This window comes from Schistocerca americana, chromosome 6 (genome assembly GCF_021461395.2).
Source record: "Schistocerca americana isolate TAMUIC-IGC-003095 chromosome 6, iqSchAmer2.1, whole genome shotgun sequence".
NCBI classification, from domain to species: domain Eukaryota; kingdom Metazoa; phylum Arthropoda; class Insecta; order Orthoptera; family Acrididae; genus Schistocerca; species Schistocerca americana.
Window position 1 is genome coordinate 364,678,080 of NC_060124.1, and position 15,966 is coordinate 364,694,045.

Sequence of the window (15,966 nt, forward strand, 5' to 3'; positions counted from 1 at the left end):
CCACTGTCATTACCTCCCTTTCCTGTTCCAGTCGCGTATGGTTCGCGGGAAGAACGACTGCCGGAAAGTCTCCGTGCGCGCTCGAATCTCTCTAATTTTACATTCGTGATCGCCTCGGGAGGTAGAAGTAGGGGGAAGCAATATATGAGATACCTCATCCAGAAACGCACCCTCTCGAAACCTGGACAGCAAGCTACACCGCGATGCAGAGCGCCTCTGTTGCAGAGTCTGCCACTTGAGTTTGCTAAACGTCTCCGTAACGCTATCACGCTTACCAAATAACCCTGTGACGAAACGCGCCGCTCTTCTTTGGATCTTCTCTATCTCCTCCGTCAACCCGGTCTGGTGCGGATCCCACACTGATGAGCAACACTCAAGCATAGGTCGAAAGAGTGTTTTGTAAGCAACCTCCTTTGTTGATGGACTACATTATCTAAGGACTCTCCCAGTGAATCTCAACCTGGTACCCGCCTTACCAACAATTAATTTTATATGATCATTCCACTTCAAATCGTTCCCGCCCGCATACTCCCAGATATTTTAAAGAAGTAACTGCTACCAGTGTTTGTTCCGCTATCATATAATCATACAATAAAGGATCCTTCTTTCTATGTATTCGCGATACATTACATTTGTCTATGTTAAGGATCAGTTGCCACTCTCTGCACCAAGTGTCTATCCGCTGCTGGTCTTCCTGCATTTCGCTACAATTTTCTAATGCTGCAACTTCTCTGTATACTACAGCATCATCCGCGAAAAGCCGCATGGGACTTCCGACACTATCTACTAGGTCATTTATATATATTGTGAAAAGCAATGGTCCCATAACACTCCCCTGTGGCGTGCCAGAGGTTACTTTAACGTCTGTAGACGTCTCTCCATTGATAACAACATGCTGTGTTCTGTCTGCTAAAAACTCTTCAGTCCAGCCACACAGCTGGTCTGATATTCCGTAGGCTCTTACTTTGTTTATCAGGCGTCAGTGCGGAACTGTATCGAACGCCTTCCGGATGTCAAGGAAAATAGCATCTACCTGGGAGCCTGTATCTAATATTTTCTGGGTCTCATGAACAAATAAAGAGAGTTGGGTCTCACACGATCGCTTTTTCCGGAATCCATGTTGATTCCTACAGAGTAGATTCTGGGTTTCCAGAAACGACATGATACGCGAGCAAAAAACATGTTCTAAAATTCTACAACAGATCGACGTCAGAGATATAGGTCTATAGTTTTGCGCATCTGTTAGACGACCCTAATACGCGTGGTCGGAGGTTTCCAACTTAGCAGGGAAGGTAATTCAGGAAAGGTAGCAGTGCAGAAAGGCGATGATTCGTACAAGAACCGAGCTAAGACTGCGGGAAATTTAACTGTCCTTATAAATATTACTACACGTATTTAAATCTTATCTACGAAGTAGCGTCGATACACATGCGCATACAACTACTCTCACTCAACAGGTGAACATTACACAACTTCTTGCTGTAACGCTGAATGAGTGTGTGCGGAAGATCAGTGTAGAGAAACACCGTAAATATATTAAAACCTGACACATGCTGAGAGGTTGACACTCCAGCAAAATTAAAAATTTCATTTTATTAGTGTATTCAGTGTAATTATAATACCAGATTCGGAAATGGAACAGCAGCTGCGGAATGGAGCAGTGGTTGTTAATTATAATAATGACAAAGAGTGCATAGGGCATTGGACAAAGAGCATTTGTGTAAACACTCATGAAATTATCATTCCATAAAGGAAGTAATTAGAGAGAGTCAGCTGGCTGTGACTTTTGCCAGGAAAAAAAAAAAAAATGGTTCAAATGGCTCTGAGCACTATGGGACTTAACTTCTGAGGTCATCAGTCCCCTAGAACTTAGAACTACTTAAACCTAACTAACCTAAGGACATCACACACATCCATGCCCGAGGCAGGATTCGAACCTGCGACCGTAGCGGTCGCACTGTTCCAGACTGTGGCGCCTAGAACCACTCGGCCACCCCGGCCGGCGCCAGGCAAAAGATTTGGAATTTAATATTTAGCAGCCGAACGACATTCAGTGAGCTCTCTCTCTCTCTCTCTCTCTCTCTCTCTCTCTCTGTGTGTGTGTGTGTGTGTGTGTGTGTGTGTGTGTGTGTTTTGTAAGGGTAAAAATCCACATGGTGGTGAAAAGGTGTTGATGATATGCACCTTTACTGCTGAATTCAGATTGCGAGACAGTGTGCGTTTGTGTTTACAGAAATATACAAGGCTGACAACTGAGAACTGAACTGCAAGACTGTGTAAGTCCATCCTTACAGAGATGGTCACGGGACTCAGCTGTTCGACACAGTATGTCCTTTCAGCCGTCTAGTTTCCAAACTTATTTTATTTTGACTACCAGTTTCGGCGATATGGTATGCCATCTTCAGGCCCCTGACCGACGTGTAGGAAGATTCCACCTCGGTTCTGGTCAAACCAGCGATTAAGAGATCAATGTTGATGGTGTTAGGACAGCAACCAGCAACAAATTTACTTTCAGATCCTTTGTTCAAAGGGCACCGTTACCGGTTTCGAATCATTGTGATTCATCTCCAGACGTTTTACACGCTTTTTTTATGACATGTTGTGTGTTTTTACAGATTAATTTTCCTAAAATATAAATAATACATAATTATAAACACGCCACACACAGATGGTTGCGTTACAGATTTTCGCTACATGTGACTTACGTCAAACGTCGGTTTGGAGTGTTTGTTTGCATAAAATGCCCAAAATTCTACATTGGACAGACAGGCAGAAGTTTTGAAATTAGATACAAAGAACATATTGATGCTTTAAGACTTGGTAATTTGAACAAATCAGCATTTGCAGCCCATATTGCTGAAGAAAACCATTCAATGGGAAACATTGAGTACAACTTAAAAATTTTACATCTAGCAGAAAGGAGCCAGTATGAATATATTAGAAGAATTAGAAATACACACACACACAAACAGCACCCCAGACTATACCCTTAACGAACAAACAGAGTTAGCTAACACCCCTTTCCTGAAAAATTTCAAAAAATTACTTTCCAGCCTCAAAAGCAAATAACATTAGTACACCTATCTGCAGATCGAGTAGCAAATTTATATGTTACTATAATTCGCATGATGCTAGATGTAATTAAATAATATACTATTTTACCTATACAGTCCTATAAAAAAACTTTATAATTAATTTAAACATCATCATCATCATCGTTTAAGACTGATTATGCCTTTCAGCGTTCAGTCTGGAGCATAGCCCCCCTTATACAGTTCCTCCATGATCCCCTATTCAGTACTAACATTGGTGCCTCTTCTGATGTTAAACCGATTACTTCAAAATCATTCTTAACCGAATCCAGGTACCTTCTCCTCGGTCTCTCCCGATTCCTCCTACCCTCTACTGCTGAATCCATGAGTCTCTTGGGTAACCTTGCTTCTCCCATGCGTGTAACATGACCCCACCATCTAAGCCTGTTCGCCCTGACTGCTACATCTATAGAGTTCATTTAAAAATATCAAATCAAAAATTCAATGTCTCTTTACTAGTGTAAAAGGCATTACGGTTGCGTAAATGAATATATGATCCTTTCCAAACATAGGACATCATCGTCAAATGTTACGATATATCATAGCATCTGTGATACTCATATGTTTGTAAGCTCTTCGTATGTATCAAAAATGTGGTGCGTGGCAGACATCCTCTCAGTGACAAATTTGAAGTGTTTAGTGAGAACAATTTACGTGTGCAACAGTAAGAATGCAGTGGGAATGCATTTACATGTGTTGGACGCATTTTATGGAAACAAACACTCCAAACCGACGTTTCACGTAAGTCACATGCAACGAAAATCTGTAACGCAACCATCTGTGTGTGGCGTGTTTATAATTATGTATTATTTATATTTTCGGAAAATTAATCTGTAAAAACACACAACATGTCACAAAAAAAGCATGTAAACCGTCTGAAGATGAATCACAACGATTCGAAACCGGTAACGGTGTCCTTTGAATAAAGGATCTGAAAGTAAATTTGTGGCTGGTTGTTGTCCTAACACCATCAACATTTGTCTTCAAACAACAGCCACTGTCTCCATCATGTCATCATATGACAAAATTGGATTAAGAGATCGCTATAGCAAGCAGAAATCTAATGATACGAGTATTTATGGCCCCTATTTTGACCAGAACCGAGGTGGAATCTTCCTACACGTCGGTCAGAGGCCTGAAGATGGCATAGTAAATCGTCGAAACTCGCAGCTAAATTAAATAAGTTTGGAAACTATACAACTGAAAGGTGGTTAATTTGACATCCTGAATTGCAAGACACTAGGTTTAAGTAATACAAGTTATTAGTAAAAGTAGATTAGATTCTGCTCGGATTGGTGTGCTGCTCGATGGTGGAAATATTCTGGTACCGCCAGACGGCTGCTCGTGACGTCATACATAGCAGGCGGGGCGCGGAGTCTTCACAACGGTGTGGCGTGCCGCGGAGCTCCATCCACGGCGAAGTTCCGTGATGGTCGGACTTGGTAACTAGGGAGATCTAACTCACAACCGAATTTTGACACACAAGCATAATGACATGATTTGTGATTGTGAGATTACGAACCTACCAGCGCCTGTAACTACGTAATAGTAGTCATTTCACAAGAAAAGGATGGTGGAAGGCGGGCTCCCTCCGAAACGAGTGAAAGGATAGCGTCAAGAAGAAGAAACTCTCGCACGCGGCGGTCGTGGATTTGTGAACCTACGAACATTAACACAGACGAAATCTGACACAGGAAAAAAAATACAAGCACGGGGGCAACGTGCGACATTTCACACAAGTAAACAAGACGAAATAATTAGTCACACGATATCCGCTGACCCGTGTATGGAAAATTCAAGGAAAAAACCTGTGCATAAATATTTGGTGCTAATCCACAAACTTCAATTAAAACTGCAGTGATAAAAACGGTCATCCATAAGAAGATACTGTGAGTTCAATTAGGATACAAGAAACAGTAAGAATCACACTAAAGTTTCAGCTGAATCCGTTGTTGTTGTTGTTGTTGTGGTCTTCAGTCCTTAGACTGGTTTGATGCAGCTCTCCATGCTACTCTATCCTGTGCAAGCTTCTTCATCTCCCAGTACCTACTGCAACCTACATCCTCCTGAATCTGCTTAGTGTATTCATCTCTTGGTCTCCCTCTACGATTTTTACCCTCTACGCTGCCCTCCAATACTAAATTGGTGATCCCAAGATGCCTCAGAACATGTCCTACCAACCAATCCCTTCTTCTGTTCAAGTTGTGCCACAAACTTCTCTTCAATCTGGAAATTGACATTTTTTATGGAAATGTCCTTATCGATTGGTTAAAACCATAAGATTCTATCTGATATATGTGATATTCAATGGCTGGCACATCTACCCATCTAATCTTCAGCATTCTTCTGTAGCACCACATTTCAAAAGCTTCTATTCTCTTCGTGTCCAAACTAGTTGTCGTCCATGTTTCACTTCCATACATGGCTACATACTATACAAATACTTTAAGAAACGACTTCCTGACACTTAAATCAATACTCGATGTTAACCAATTTCTCTTCTTCAGAAACGCTTTCCTTTTCTTTGCCAGTCTACATTTTATATCCTCTCTACTTCGACCATCATCAGTTATTTTGCTCCCCAAATAGCAAAACTCCTTTACTACTTTAAGTGTCTCATTTCCTAATCTAATTCCCTCAGCATCACCCGACTTCATTGGACCACATTCCATTATCCTCGTTTTGCTTTTGTTGATGTTCATCTTATATCCTCCTTTCAAGACACTGTCCATTCCGTTCAACTGCTCTTCCAAGTCCTTTGCTGTCTCTGACAGAATTACAATGTCATCGGCGAACCTCAAAGTTTTTATTTCTTCTCCAAGGATTTTAATACCTACTCCGAATTTTTCTTTTGTTTCCTTTACTGCTTGCTCAATATACAGATTGAATCACATCAAGGGACAGGCTACAACCCTGTCTCGTTCCCTTTCCAACCACTGCTTCCCTTTGATGTCCCTCGACTCTTATAACTGCCATCTGGTTTCTGTACAAATTGTATATAGCCTTTCGCTCTGTATTTTACCCCTGCCACCTTCAGAATTTGAAAGAGAGTATTCCAGTCAACATATAATAGAAATATTTAATTGTTGTTATCCACTGGTTGCTGTTAAGGAACAATATGGAACAGTCAATCTTGTGCTTAAGCAAGAACACTAAACAGGATGATAAAACCAGAAAGAGACAGACCGTTCATAACCAAAGAGCTGTTGACAGCATTTGCAGGGGTGAAGTACATTAGTACTATGGATTTAACATTGGGATGCTGGCAAATTAAACTACATGTGAGGTCACGCAAATATACAACATTTCTGTGAGAGTGTAGAGCTTATCAATTCTGGGTTCTGCCAATAGGATTGAACGTCTCAGCATTGGTCTTCATAATTGCTCTTGATAAGGTAATTGGAGATGAACTGAAATACAAGATCATGGTATACACAGACGACAAAGTAATAACATCACAAACCTGGGACTATCGCATATACACATTGGATAAACTAATATCTCAATTACATTTCCAGGGAATTACTTTGAAACTGCTTAAATCTCGGTTTAGTAGGACTGAAGTTAAATTTTTAGGACATGTGATTGGTATGGAAGGAAGAAGACGGCAGCCACATAAGTAGACACAATTAGAAATGTTTGCAACAATCAAACAAAAAAGAATGTGAAATAATTTGGGGATGGAAAGATCTTACAGAAAGTTTTTGAAAAAATCAGTCTTAAATGCATTGCATATGACAAAATTACTGAAACAACATTCAGTGTAGCGATGGACACAAGAATGCACAACCGAGATCGTAGTTATGAGCGACAGTTTAGTTTCAGCACCAGTATTGGTGCTTCCCGATTTCAGCCAACCATTTCATCTCATAACGGATGATTCAGACAGGTATTAGTAAAGAAGCATAACAGAAGCTAAAAGAGTGAAGAACTAACATCCAAGTTTCAAATCTGTATGGAGGACAATTTGTAATAACACACATACCTCATCCGAAAGCAACTGTGCTAACTGACCCAATCACAAAGAAAGAAAAAGTGATGTTTAACATCCAGAATTTAAAACCCTTTGCAGTCAATGAGTGACGAATTATGCAAGACATTATGTTCAAATATCAAGCAAAGTGGGATTCACCGAAAAATGACAATAATTTTTTAGGTTAGAGAGTGTGATGCCGAAGGTAAGGGAGTAATCAGTGATAGTCCATATGTAATCAGTGAAGAGATGCATTATGGAAATTAAATAATAGTCATGTGCTGAACTGTAATATGAGCTGAATGTGGTGGCAATTATGAAAGTCTTGGATCATATCAGTCTCTGAGGTACCTGGTAAAGGATAATTAAGTATTAACATTACAGGTACTAATAATAATACTTATTAAACGTCCAGTGGGTTGCTCTTCTAATATCTAAAATTTTTTTTTTTTTTTTTGCATGAAGAGATATATTACTTAAGATTACATTGTCTATTCAGTCAATGTTTATTGAGCAGACATGGTATTGGTATCAAATGTTACATGTGAAGGAACACTTAGTGGGTAAGAAGGCATAATCCAAGTCAGACAATCAAAAATGATATCTCGTGGTTTCTACCTGGAAGAGAATGTAGGCCTCTACGGCATGGTTAAAACTTCATGGACAGAACTTTTTTGATTAGAACAATAATGGTAATAAATGTGATTAACATAAGGGACCCAATGATTGTCGACTGAGGACTGAATTGCGAAAGAACAAGTTTAAGTAATACTAAGTAGAAGTAAATTAGGTTCTGTTTGGATTGGTGTGGTGATTTATGCTTAGATGTTCAAGGGGCGCATGATGGCTGCTCGTGTCATCAGAGCAGGCAGGGGCTCAGAGTCTGCAGAACAATGTGGCGTGCCGTGGAGTTCCATCAATTGCAGAGTTCTGTGATGTGGTACTTGCTAACTAGGGAGACATATGGATAACTCAGAACCGAATTTGACTCAGAACGATAATGGAAGTCTGTTATAGTTATTGGCTGAAAGAAGTTATTGTTGATCAGAAGTTAAACTGATTTGTAATTGAGAACCTACAGCACCTGTTACTATGTAATAGTAGTCATTTCACAGGAAAAGTCTGGTGGAAAGAGGAGTCCCTCTGAAACTAGTAAGAAGATAGCACCAAGAAGGAACCTTGCAGTGTATGTGTGCAGAGAGAGAAAGAGAGAGAGACAGCGAAAGCTTACTACACAGACAATCTAAAGCTTGTCGTGGTCATGCTGGAGACACGAACGACAAGTTTCACGATAGAATGATGCTATGATATGCTGATGGACAGCTACCACACAACAGTGTGGGAAGCCTGAGGGGATGAAGAAGATGATGTCGGGAACTACAATGACAGTAGTGGCGCCATGTTTCTTCTTCAAACATTTCTCAGGTTAATTTACACCAAACAAGAGGAACTGCGATTAAGGAGCTTACAATACAGGCTAGAACGAAAAGAAAAAATGTTCTAACAAGTGTAGGAAATATATTACATTGTTTATAATCTGTCATGTAACAGATGACATATTGTTTTTACATGTAATAATATTCCAGAAATAGAGCAACAGCTTCAGGAACTTTTTCATGATGCGTCACTGCCAAGCAACATATCTCGATTAAATGAGCGACTGGAAAAAAGTGCTGGTGACTCATGTATAAAAGAATGGACCTGCAAAATTACAGAGCAAGATCCTTAACATCAGTTCGCTGCAGAATTCTTGAACGAATTCTCAGTTCGAATATGATATATTTCCTTGAGACAGTTCGAATATGATATATTTCCTTGAGATGAAAAAGCTTCTGTCCAGAAATGCACAATTTTGGAAAGCACCATTCACGTGAAACTCAGCTTGGCCTTTTCTCGCATATTACACTCCGAAATGCGGATGAAGGGCAACAAGCAGAGTGCATATTCCTATATTTTCAAAAGGCATGTGACATGGTGCCCCTCGGCTGATTGTTAATTGTACGAACATACGGAGTAGGTTCCCACGTATGTGATTCGCTCGAAGACTTCTTAAGTAACAGAACCCAGCATCTTGTCCTCCATGACGACTGTTCATCAGGGACAAGCGTATCGTCAGGAGTGCCCCAGGAATGTGAGATAGATCTGTTGTAATTCTCTACATACTTAAATCATCCGCTAGACTGGGCATGGAAGGATTGCAGTGTGTGGGCGTTTGCTCCTGATACTGTGGTGTGTGGAAAGGTGTCATCGTTAACTGACTATAGTAGGATACAAGATGACTTAGATAGAATTTCTAGCTGGTGTGGTGAATGACAACTTGCTCTAAATGTAGAAAAATGTTAAAACATACCTGTAGTGTTTCAATATGGCATTAGTAGTGTCCTGCTTTATACATTCATGTAATTTAAATGTCTGTGCGTGACGTTGCAAAGCGATATGAAATGGAACGAGCATGGAAGGATTGCAGTAAGAATGGCGAATGGTCGACTTCGGTTTATTGGGAGAATTTTAGGAAAGTGTGTTAAGGAGACCACAAACTGGACACTGGTGTGACCTATTGTTGAGAACTGTTGGAATGTTTTGGATCCACATCAGGTCGGATTAAAGGAAGACATCAAAGCAATTTAGAGGTGGGCTACTAGATTTGTTATCAGCACGTTCAAACAACATGCAAGCATTATGGAGATGATTTGGGAATTTAAATGGGAATCCCTGAGGAAAGGCGACTTTCTTTCCAAGGAACACTACTGAGAAAATTTAGAGAGGCAGAATTTTAAGCTGACTGCTGAATGATCCTACTGCCGCCAACGTACAATTCGCATAAGGACCACAAAGATAAGAGAAATTAGGGTTCATACAGAGGTACATAAACAGTCGTTGTACCCCATACTCTATTCGCAAGTGGAGCAGGAAACGGAATGACTAATAGTGGTAAAGGGCACCATCCACCATGCACTGTTCGGTTGCTTGCGGATTATGCATGTAGATGTAGACCCACAACTAGGGCCATCCACAGAAGAACTTGTTAAAGTGCACTAAACAAGGCAACAAAGAAAAATGCAATGAGGCGAATATAATTGACAGTTTCATTCAAAGAAAATAACTATATTGAAGTACCCGTTCAAGTTGCAATGGCGCTCTACACTCTCCCTATGTGCGCCTCTTCAGGGGTGCATTGGCCATGACTCAATGTTTCTAGATGACGACATTGCATGACTGCATCGAATAGCACAAATCGAGGAGAACTTGTAATGTGAGGATATTTGGTAAATGGACTCGTCTGCCTGTCTCCTTACTTAAATCCCATCGAGCGTGTGTGGGAAGTATAAAGAAGACATATTGCAGCACCTCCACGTGCAGCGACGAACATCCAGCAGATGCCAACTTTTGGAGCAATGTAAAGCCTTACCACAACAAGTCTTTACAAGTTCTGAGGGCAGCATAGGAGCATGTTACATAGCATGCATTGCTGTCTGTGGTGGTCAGATAGCCCATTAACAACCATGTTCCAGCCTTTGTAATGTCCACAGGACATTAAAATCACTGTAATTTCAGTGTAATTATTGTCTTTGAATAAAAGTGTCATTACTGTTCGCCTCAATACATGCTTCTTTCAGTTACCTTTTGTACAACACTGTAGCAGTTCTCTCAATGAATGGTCACAGTTTCACCAAGCTATGTCACTTGTGAGTGACACATGCAAAACTTACTTTCATCCTTAAGTTTTGCACACTTGCGTACTTACCATATGTACAGTGAGACAGCATGTAACACGATGTGGCATAATGAAAGGAATGCCAGTACTGGGGCACTGGGGCTTTGACGACACTTTTGATATGAAACTGACATTAAATTAATTATACAAATTGCTCAATTAATAACTCTCACCCCCTGGTAAAGTCATAAGTTTCCCCAGCGGGAATGTGGGTCCTATTACCCTCCCCTCCCCTCCACTTCCCTCCACATCCACACCTGGAAATGGTGATAAATTCAAGAAATGGAGGTAACTTCAAATTTATTGGCAGGAATATCAAATTTTGTGTGTTCACTTTGAGGTTTGGAGACCAACTGTCTAGTTCACAACACCACCACCAGAGGGTGTTCTTGGCCCTCCCCACTCTCCTTTTCAATCAGCTTTCTTCCCCACTCCATCCATCTGGTAACGGTCGGGGAAAGAACTCAGTCTGTGCTGGGCTGTTGTACAGGACAGATGCAAGTTTGTACACTGTGTGATATATTGTTTGTTTAAACGATATGAGTTGCCATTGATCCAACACTACAGAAGTGCTCCAGCCAGTCTAGCCAATAATCCTATATGGGAAGGATGGGAGGTAACAAGATGAGAGGTATCAATAACAGGACAGCTAGCTATCACTAAAGTACAAGGGAGTAGCAACCTGTCAATCTATAGCTGACTAGCTGCTGCTGGGAGGGTAATAATAATACTGGAACAGTGACCCACTGTGCCATTGCTTCTGTAACATCCTCCTCCTGTATACAGAATTACTATAACAACATCAATGGGAATGAAACACAGTTATACCTATTTACAAGTTGTATCCTAGCCGACAGAAACACAAGAGATACAGAGTACACGGTACAACTTTTTTTTTTACGTATGTAGTGCTCACTATCTTACCTGAACACGGCGTCTCAAGACGGAACAGAAAAACGACCAGTCACCTCTAGTCTAGTCCTGCGCCATCTACTGAGTATATTGTGTACCTGAAAAGCTGGGAAACTGCCGCACGTCACAGGCCAAGCTAATTTGCGAACTGCTTTTGCCTGACATCCTCGTGACTACTTAAAAAAGACCGAACCAGTTCCACCTCAATAAAGACCCCACATTTTAAAAAATCCCAGACAGAGATGTTGTTGACTATACACCTCGAGTTTCTCGTTACTTTTTGTGAAAATCCTGCACAACACTATGGCATAGGCTATATTTTCTCTAAGTATTCCTCATCAGGTAGAAAAATCTGTTCTTATCTGTTACGCCATGCATCACAGGCCTAGAATATTTCACTCATTTCTGGCTCATGACGGAGTGCTCAGATCTACTCTGTCACAGGATGCCTTGTCACTTTTGAACCCTCTTAAAGTAACCAATTGCTTCGCCAGATACGAACTCTCTTAAGGAAACAGCACAGAGAAATTGTAAATATCAGGTTTATACCACGCATCACTTTATAAATTCGGTAATACATCTGATTCTATTATGAGTGTCATCTCTTCCAGAGTAGGTGAGAGACTGAAATTTCGTTACAAGATCTCGCCGCAACGAAATAACTCCTGATTACTGCTCCACCTCTAGAATCATATCTGTGGTACTCTCACCCTGGCTTCCACACATCCGGCAGCACGTCATTGATATGAAATTGATACACGAATTAATTAAATTGATCATGATAGTTCCTTTGCATGGTGAGTAATTTTTTCTCGCAGTAGGATTACACTCACCTGGCGACCGTTACAGACACTTCTATGACACGTCCGTAGGCTTCCCACAGGCTAGGTAGTCACTTCCTCCGATACCAAAATGGGTCGTAATCATCGTCAGATACCTGAAGACAATCAACGCTAATTGTGTTCTGTCTCTCGGTTGTCTTGTCATGCTAGTGGAAGTAAGTTACTTAGAACTCTGATACACTGCTCCCGAACCAATCCTGCTGAGACCTGTCCATCTGTGGAGGCAGTAGGATGTTTCACTATCTTCTTGACCCTCGTAACACCTCTGCCACTCTATTGCCTGTGAACAGCTTAAGTTGTCCTGTCTGTCTCAGAAGGACTGTGCGCTTAAATGTCGCTGCGGTAACTGCAAGGATGTTGAACAACATACATCCCGTCATCCCTCCTGCAAACAGAAATGATCTGAGATGTGTTTTCGAAATATTCTGGAAAGTCTAACACAGTGAGCAATAACAAAATACCTGTCTACTGACCGCCACGTCTCAAGCGTTTACACGTCTGCACACCTCAGTTTCTCTGAGCATACGTCAATACTGATACTCGCCAAATTAGTAGACGAATGATTCGAGAACTCAGATGGGAATCCCTGGAGAATAGGCAATGTTCTTTTAGAGGGACACTATTCAGAACCGACATTTAAAGCTGACTGCCGACAATGTCCCTTTTGCACAAGGACCACGAAGATAAGATACGAGAAATTAGCGTTCATAGGAACGCATATAGGTAATCTTTTTCACTCGCTCTATTTGCGAGCGCAATAGGAAAGGGAATGACTAGTAGCGGTACAGGATATCCTCCACCACACATCACACGACGGCTTGCGAAGCAACCACATACACTGTTACGGTAGTGGCCGGTCTTTCTGAGAGGTTCGGACAAGCGCAGAGGGTGGGATTGCTTGTCATTGGGAGCTCCAATGTTAGGCGGGTGATGGAGCCCCTTAGGGATATAGCAGCTAACGACGGGAAGAAAGCCAATGTGCACTCTGTGTGCATGCCGGGGGCAGCCATCCAAGATATGGAAAGGGTCCTTCCGGATGCCATGAAGGGTACAGGGTGCAGCCAACAGCAGGTGGTAGCTCATGTCGGCACTAGTGTGTCGCTATGGATCGGGAGAGATTCTCTCTGGTTTCCGGCGGCTGTCTGAGGTGGTGAAGACTGCCAGTCTTGCTAGCGAGATGAAGGCAGAGCTCACCATCCGCAGCATCGTCGACAGGACTGATTGCGGACCTTTGGTACAGAACCGAGTGGATGGTCTGGAGGCTCAGACGATTCTGCGACCGTGTAGGCTGCAGATTACTCGACTTGCGCCATAGGGTGTTGAGGTTTCGGGTTCCGCTAAATAGGTCAGGTGTCCACTACACACAAGAGGCGGCTACACGGGTAGCATGTGCTGTGTGGCATGGACTGGGCGGTTTTTTAGTTTAGACAGTCTCGGGAAAGATCAAAAAGGGCTCCAGTCTAAAAGGGTACAGGGCAAAGAAACGACGAGAATCGACCAAGCAACAGTCGGTATTGTAATTGTAAATTGTCGTAAAAGTACCAGAGCTTCAAGTGCTGATAGAAAGCACTGAAGCTGAAATCGTTATAGGAACAGAAAGCTTGCTAAAGCTGGAGATTCTGCCGAAATGTTTACAGAGGCGCAAACCGTGTTCAGAAAGGATAGATTAAATACAGTAGGTGGTGGTGTGTTTGTGTCTGTTGGTAGTAGTTTATCTTGTAGTGAAGTTGAAACAGATAGTTCCTGCGAATTACTATGGGTAGAGGTTATAAACAACAGCCGTACCAAAATAATAATTGGCTCCTTCTGCCGACCCCCCGACTCAGATATATGATAGCTGAACAGTTCAAACAAAACTTGAATCTCATTACAAATAAGTACCCCACGCATACAGTTATAATTGGCGGAGACTTCAATCTACCCTCGATTTGTTGGCGAAAATACATGTTCAAAGCCGGTGGTAGACAGAAAACATCTTCCGAAATTGTACTATGTGCTTTCTCTGAGAATTACTTTCAACACTTAGTTTATGAGCCCAAACGAATTGTAAATGGTTCAGAAAACACACTTGACCTCTTAGCCACAAATAATCCTGATCTAATAGAGAGCGTCATGACGGATACAGGGATTAGTGAACACAAGGTCACTGTAGCGAGGCTCAAAACCATATCAACCAAAACCACTAAAAATAAACACAAAATATATCTATTTAAAACAGCAGATAAAAATTCGCTTGATGCCTTCCTAAGAGAGAGTCTCCATTCCTTCCAATCTAATTATGTAAGTGTAGACCAGATATGACTCGAATTCAAAGATACAGTATCGACAGCAATACATAGATTCATACCGCATAAGTTAATACGAGACGGAACTGATCCACCATGGTACACAAAACAAGTCAGAACACTGTTGCAGAAGCAACAAAAAAAGCATGTCAAATTCAGAAGAACGCAAAATCCTCAATACTGACTAAGTTTCACGAAAACTCGAAATTTAGTGTTAACGTCAATGCGAGATGCTTTTAGTAGTATCCACAATGAAACATTGTCTCAAAATATGGTAGAAAACCGAAAGAACTTCTGGTCATACGTAAAGTACACCAGTGGCAAAAAACAGTCAATACCGTCACTGCGCGATAGCGACGGAAATGTTACCGATGATGGTGCCACTAAAGCGGAGTTACTAAATACGGTTTTCCGTAATTCCTTCACGAAAGAAGACGAAGTAAATATTCCAGAATTCGAAACCAGAACAGCTGTTAGCATGAGTGACATAAAAGTAGATGTCTTTGGTGTTGCGAAACATCTCAAATCACTTAAGAAAGTCAAGTCTTCTGCAGACACAATAGCGCCTTTCTTAGCAATCATATACAACCGCTCCCTTGACAAAAGGTCTGTTCCTAAAGACTGGAAAGTAGCACAGGTCACACCAATATTCAAGAAAGGAAATAGGAGTAACCCATTGAATTACAGACCCATATCACTGACCTCAATTTGCAATGGGATTTTGGAGCATATACTGTACTCGAACATTATGAATCACTTTGATGAAAATGACTTATTGATACGTAACCAACACGGACTCAGAAAATATCGTTCTTGTGCAACGCAGCTAGGTCTTTATTCCCATGAAGTAATGAGTGCTGTCGACAAGGGATCTCAGATCGATTCCATATTCCAAGAGTTCCAGAAGGCTTTTGATACCGTCCCTCACAAGCGACTATTAATCAAATTGCGTGCATATGGAGTATCGTTGTGTGACTGGATTCGTGATTTCCTCTCAGAGAGGTCACAGTTCGTAGTGATAGACGGTAAATCATCGAGTAGAACAGAAGTGATATCTGTCGTTCCGCAAGGTAGTGTCATAGGCCCTCTGCTGTTCCTGATTTACATAAATGATCTAGGTGATAATCTGAGCAGCCCTCTTAGACTG

General features: G+C 41.4%; 1 protein-coding gene across 1 annotated transcript in view; it reads right to left on the reverse strand.

Annotated features, from left to right (window-relative positions):
- Positions 1–15,966, reverse strand: part of LOC124619785 (TD and POZ domain-containing protein 1-like) — a 117,790-nt gene that overhangs the window by 24,787 nt on the left and 77,037 nt on the right. The window lies entirely within an intron of this gene.